Source organism: Mycteria americana, chromosome 2 (assembly GCF_035582795.1).
Source record: "Mycteria americana isolate JAX WOST 10 ecotype Jacksonville Zoo and Gardens chromosome 2, USCA_MyAme_1.0, whole genome shotgun sequence".
NCBI classification, from domain to species: Eukaryota; Metazoa; Chordata; class Aves; order Ciconiiformes; family Ciconiidae; genus Mycteria; species Mycteria americana.
This window is the reverse complement of record NC_134366.1, coordinates 147,059,015-147,066,052: the sequence shown is the minus strand read 5'-3', so window position 1 is coordinate 147,066,052 and position 7,038 is coordinate 147,059,015.

Sequence of the window (7,038 nt, the reverse complement as noted above, 5' to 3'; positions counted from 1 at the left end):
TCAGCAAGTCAAGAGTCTTAAGTCATTGGACTGAGTTCAGGCACCAGATAACAGGACTTCATCAGAATGGGCTACTAATCCACACAAGAAAGTGAAATAATTGAATTCAAACACGGATATCCCTCCGATCAAGCTCAGTAATCCAACTGGAAAACAAGCAGGAGAGTTGCATCATGTTACATACCCACGGTGACCCAAAGGAATAAAAACAACCCAAATCTTTCTATCATGATTCAGTGCTCCTCCTATTTCTTCCTTTTAAAGTAACATCTTGTAAAAACATGCTTTCTGTGATAGATTTCTGTTCAATATTTTCATCAATGACATTGACAGTGAGATCAAGTGCACCCTCAGCAAGTTTGCAGATGACACCAAGCTGCGTGGTGCAGCTGACACGCCAGAAGGATGGGATGTCATCCAGATGGACCTGGACAAGCTGGAGAAGTGGGCCTGTGTGAACCTCATAAGGCTCAACAAGGCCAAGTGCAGGGTCCTACACCTGGGTCAGGGCAACCCCCAGTATCAATACAGGCTGGGGGATGATGTGATCAAGAGCAGCACTGCAGAAAAGGACTTGGGGGTACTGATGGATGAAAAGCCGGACACAAGCCAACAATGTGCACTCGCAGCCCAGAAGGCCACCCGTACCCTGAGCTGCATCAAAAGAAGTGTGGCCAGCAGGTCGAGGGAGGTGATTCTGCCCCTCTACTCTGCTCTGGTGAGACTCCACCTGGAGTGCTGCGTCCAGCTCTGGAGCCCTCAGCACAAGAGGGACATGGAGCTGTTGGAGCTGGTCCAGAGGAGGGCCACGAAAATGATCCAAGGACTGGAGCACCTCTCCCATGAGGACAGGCTGAGAGAGTTGGGGTTGTTCAGCCTAGAGAAGAGAAGTCTCCAGGGAGACCTTATAGCAGCCTTCCAGTACTTAAGAGGGCCTACAGGAAAGACGGGGACAGACTTTTTAGCAAGGCCTGTTGTGACAGGACAAGGAGTAATGGTTTTAAACGAAGGGAGGGCAGATTTAGACTGGATTTAAGAAAGAAATTTTTTACAGTGAGGGTGGTGAGGCACTGGAACGGGTTGCCCAGAGAGGCAGTGGAGGCCCCATCCCTGGAAACATTCAAGGTCAGGTTGGATGGGTCTGTGAGCAACCTGATCTAGTTGAAGATGTCCCTGCTCTTGCAGGGGGGTTGGACTAGATGACCTGTAAAGGTCCCTTCCAACCCAAAGCATTCTATGACCTTATGATTGAGACAGGTCTACAGTTAATGTTTACACAGAAATGGCTGTGCTTTTTTAAAGCATCATTCAAAGCAGGTATTTTGTGACATGTGACAAGTATTTTGAATAAACAGCCTACTACTTTATTTTTACCTATGAAGGACAGTTATTTATCCCTGAGAACTCTCTAAGTCTGCCTGAAAAGATTGCACAATTCCAGCTGCCTGCAAGTCTGTGGTTACATACATTATAATATATCAAGAAACATTTTGGCAACAGAATTGTTTTGCAGGGATGTTGTTCTCTGCTGAAAGGTCAGAGAGGCTAAGCACCATGTTCTTTAATCAGGGCTTCCATCATCTTAAAATCTTTTTCTTCTGGCAGGGCAGTGTTAACGAACTATAGCCTAAAAAACAGAATGCATATTTTCAAGAATGCATAATTAATTTCACTCGGAAATTTGAACTTGGATTTGTCCTGTTTCTGATTTGGGGCACCAAACTGGTTTTTGATTGTGTGCTACACTGAGGGACTCTATCATCAGACATTTGCCCCCTCTTAGAGCTGGAGAGCACCTTTATATTGTTCATATATCCCCCTCCTAAGCCAGCTTCGGCCCTTTGTTTTAATTCTATAGAGGCTGCATGTTGGGACACGAAACATTTTCTGCATTAATGCTTCCCATATTAGTATTGGTCTGACCCTGATAGCTACATTCTACTTGACATTTCCCACAAATTTACAGTAACAGGACATAAATCAGCATTGAGCAATCATAAAGTATGCAGTGTGCATGAAAAACATTTCTTTCTTGAACTTTTCTTCTGTGAACACAAAATCTGGTTCCTTTCCAATGGAAGATTACATTTATTTCCATTTTAAGTAAGCGGGATGGATAATGTGAAGAAGTGAATGTGACTTCCTTTGTAACATTTTTCTCATTAATTTTTACAGTCTTGCAGCGTTTAACTAGCACTTCTGCAGTGAGGATTATCCTGTGCTGACTTACCGCTCATAGGAATTCTTTGGTGTGTTATAGCTACACATATACACATTTGCTTATGGAACAGCAAAGTGAAGTACGCTTGCCTGAATAAGCCTGTGACATTTTCTGGTTTCTTGCCTACAATTCCATTACTGCTCAGGAAGGCTTTTCATACTCTGCACTGGAAACAAGAGTACTTCAATTATTTCCAGAGCCCTCTTCATTCATACCATTGCCCAGATGCAGCAAACAGTTCAGCTGCCCCTCTGCCAAGTCCTCTGCTTCCTCCTGTTCCTTACCTCTGCCCCCTGCATCTTAGTGCTCAACCAGCACAGGCTCCTACAGTCCTCGTCTACAACAGATGCACTTACAATTAACCCTGATTGAAAAGATACTGCCAAACACCCTCTGCCATTAGCTGCCCGAGTCGGAATGACAAACGAAGGCCACCACTTGTGTTGTCTTGGTAAAATCGGATCTTTACTTACCTTCCCATGAAGTTGATGCAGGATGGAGCATAGAGCACAGATCAGGTCAAGGAACCTCTGCCAACCACGTTAACTCAAGGTATGGGAGCAGAACACGAGGATCGGCAAGGCACTGCACATACAGCGATGAACTCCATAGCTGGTCAGCGTGGCAACAACACATGCAGGACTGAGCTCTGGTTGGGCTTGCTTGTCATTATATGCACATACCAGTTTAGGTTGGCACTAGTGCAGAGGATTTATAGTTTTATTTTTGAAGAGTAGCAGCACATCACCAGGACCAGATGGCTTCCAGGTGCTGTGAAGGAGGACAAGTATAGTAAAGAGGGTGAATAATAACCTAAGGACACAAGATATTCAGTGTAGTAAAAATTAAAGACGATTACAGATACTTGAAGCAGAGTTACACTACTAAATGACTGGGTGCTAAAATGGCATATGAAATCTAATGGTAACAAGTGCAAAATAATATGTGTAGCCCTATGATTCTGTTTTTCCCCATGTACATGTAAAAAGACATTTTTACATGTGCACTTTAAAAGGTTCTCAATGAGCTATTACAACTTGGAGAAAAGTTGTTATTGTCAGCAAGGACAGTGCTCTGAAACATCAGCAGCATTCCTCCTTGGAGTGAAAAAGCTGAAAAATCTGTTAGGAGTTGCTAATGAAGAAGTGAGGAGCGCACAAAATACTGTTGTGCATCAGAAGCGGGGGGGCAGGCAGAAAAAAAATCAATCCGCTTTTCAAACGGTAGTCTTCCCGAGTGCTTGCAACCCTTTCTCCCACCTGCCACATCCACAGATCTGGCATGACTGTAGCAGACACCTCAGACTTGGGCTTCCTGACAGAGAAAGTTGTGCATGAACTGCATGACTGTGCCTGTCCTGGCCAACCCTGGACTTGCTGCCACAGTCAAAATCAGTGCTGAGTGTTCCAGTTGCACAGAAACTCTGTTCCTCTTTCACAGTACTGGAGTTGAACAACAGAAGCGTCAGACTTTGACATATTGGCTTATCTGTCTAATTGTCACCTCCACACACCTTTCACACACCCTGTGTGGCTGTGGTGGGTTGACCTTGGCTGGACGCCAGGTGCCCACCCAGCCGCTCTATCAGTCCCCTTCCTCAGCTGGACAGGGGAGAGAAAACATGACAAAAGGCTCGTGGGTTGAGGTAAGGACAAGGGAGATCACTCACCAATTACTGTTACGGGAAAACCAGACTCAACTTGAGAAAAATTAGTTTAATTTATTACCAATCAAATCAGAGTAGGATAATGAGAAATAAAAACAAAACTTAAAAACACCTTCCCCCGACCCCTCCCTTCTTCCTGGGCTTAACTTTACTCCTGATTTTCTCTACCTCCCCCACCCCAGCAGCGCAGGGGACGGGGAATGGGGGCTGCGGTCAGTTCATCACACGTTGTCTCTGCTGCTTCTTCCTCCTCAGGGGGAGGACTCCTCACACTCTTCCCCTGCTCCAGCGTGGGTCCCTCCCACGGGGTGCAGTCCTTCAGGAACAGACTGCTTCAGTGTGGGTCCCCCACAGGGTCACAAGTCCTGCCAGCAAACCTGCTCCAGCGTGGGCTCCTCTCTCCATGGGCCCACAGGTCCTGCCAGGAGCCTGCTCCAGCATGGGCTTCCCATGGGGTCACAGCCTCCTTTGGGCACATCCACCTGCTCTGGCATGGGGTCCTCCATGGGCTGCAGGTGGACATCTGCTCCACCATTAACCTCCATGGGCTGCAGGGGACAGCCTGCCTCACCATGGCCTTCCCCACGGGATGCAGGGGAATCTCTGCTCCGGCACCTGGAGCACCTCCTCCCCCTCCTTCTTCACTGACCTTGGTGTCTGCAGAGCTGTTTCTCTCACATATTCTCACTCCTCTCTCCGGCTGCAGTTGCCCTCTTCTTAAATATGTTATCACAGAGGTGATGGGCTCGGCCTTGGCCAGCAGCGGGTCTGTCTTGGAGCCGGCTGGCACTGGCTCTATCAGACACAGGGGAAGCTTCCAGCAGGTTCTCACAGAAGCCACCCCTGTAGCCCCCCTGCTACCAGAACCTTGCCACGCAAACACAATACAGTGGCTCAGGCACACAGCCTCCACCTCTCTTTCCCCATACCTACCCCAAAGCTTTCTCCTTACCCCCTCTTCTGTATACCTCAAGTCCCGACTGTGGCTGTCCCCTCCTCCATTTCACTCTTGAGGAAATCTGTGTGTGCTTAACATGTTGGAGAGGGCAGATTTATGGATCCTACTCCCTCATGGAGGGAAGCTCAGGGTCCAAGGAAAGAAGAGGTAGATAGGACCGAGTTATTCTACTGAGTGGTCTCAGGGTTTCCTTGGAGGGCTGGGCTTTGGCTAGAACAACACTCATGGCCTTACAGATGCATGTGTATTCAGGAAATTACTTTTCCTGGAGCTAGGCCACCTCTGGGTGATGGCAGATGAAGAGGGGCAGCCCACAGTGACTGCAGCAGCGTGACAGCACCATTCCTGAATGTGACCCTGCAGGCCAAATTTATCGTTATTAACTGACCCCAAGCGAGTTCCTTACTGACAGGCAGGACTCAGCAGAGAGACTTCAGAAAGCAGCAGGACACTCTTTTCCCTCAGCCAGGTGTGCTACCAGTGGCTCCTCATCTTTTATGTCCAATATTTCCTCTCCACCAGGAACAGACTGGAGGGGGGGCAACTACCACAGTTGCCTTGGTGGCACCTGGAACGGCTCTGGGATCTGTCCCATCTGTTCCCCAGGGCTCCTCCACCCATCCAGACAGTGGGGACGTGCTGTTCTGGGGAGCAGCAGCTCATGGGGCGCTGGCAGAAAAGCTGCAGCAGGCACACTGGCAGGCTGCAGAACCTGTCAGAGGCAAGCAAGTGCAAAGGTGCAGCAGCGGCACTGGGAAGGATCAACAGCACAAATCACAAATTCAGAACAGAGCCCGCCAGCCTGTACAGGCATCACCATGTACTGTGCACAGCACGCAGAGCTAGGAAGCATAGCATCTGTGCTGGGCTCAAGTTCTGTTTGCTCTAAGGCAGAAGTTACTTTCAGTGAGTTGGGAAATAGGAAGAAGGTGCAAACCCCCAGACATGAGACATCAGATGCCACCTGGCAGGCCAATGACCACCCTCGGCCTTTTTTTTTCCTCCCTCCCCCCCCCCCAGCAGGACTGCCTTTACCTTCTTACACCTAATTTAAAATAATAAATTACAAAGTTTGCAACTCATGCAAGACACTACTACAAGAACAACATACCAGCTGGTAAGAGGATACCCCTAAAGAAGCCTCTAGTTCTTCTAGTTACTAAAGCCACAATTCAGGAAAGCTCTTAATACATGATGAATTTTGGACACACATCTAAGAAATGCGACTTTCCTACCTTGCATGACACAAATCTTTCTTTAGGCACTAGTAATAATGAACAAACATGGCTTAAAGTGTGAAACACACACTTCTGGCACCAAACTCCCACTTGCAATGCTGGCAGCTTTCGTCAGAGCCTGTCCCTGCTAGACATCTTCAGGTCTGCTCTACAAAAAGCACAACCGTTCATTGAATCATTGCCCTGGTTTCAGCTATCTAGTTTGAATTCTACAGCCTTCAGAGAGAAGCAGGATAAAATTCAAATTCCCAGTTTATGCCAAAAACTTACTTTAAAAATTAAAAAAAACCCCTTTTCTATTCAATAAATTATACATCGTATCCTTGTGATTCAGTTCACAAAATAGTTAAGACAGATATTGAAAAAATTAAGCTGTTGGCAACAAGTAATGCCCACACTGAAGCTTGAATCATTGAAATGGAGCAGATCGCACATCTCCATTGGTTTCCAAACAGCCATCACTTAGGATTTCTCATTTATCTGTTCCTTTTTATATAGCATTTAGGTAGATTTCAGCTTTCTTGTACCAGAAGTTTGGGTTTTCCCAAATTTTAGATAGCATTAGCAGAATTTGTAATTATTTATTAGTGCCTGTGAAAATCATTTGCCTGTGCTGTTTTCCGACAAATTAAAACCAGTAATTTCTTTACTGGGTTTGAAGCCACCTAGGTAAAATCACTAAGGCTTTCTGAAATGAGCTAAAAAAAAAATACCACATACCTTTTACTCTCAGATGGCCCCATTTGTGCCTCAACCTGTTAGCACCATCCTTCAGACAAAAAAGGACGGTGGAGATGTTGTCCAGGGAAGGTTAAGGCAGGTCATGGCAGGAGAGACCCATGCACATCACTTCCAGCCTGGCAGGGCAGTGCATACTTGATCTTTGTACAGACACAAACTACTGCTCATCATGTCAATACTAAAAATAAAAGTGAATTAGAAGCTTGATCCAGCA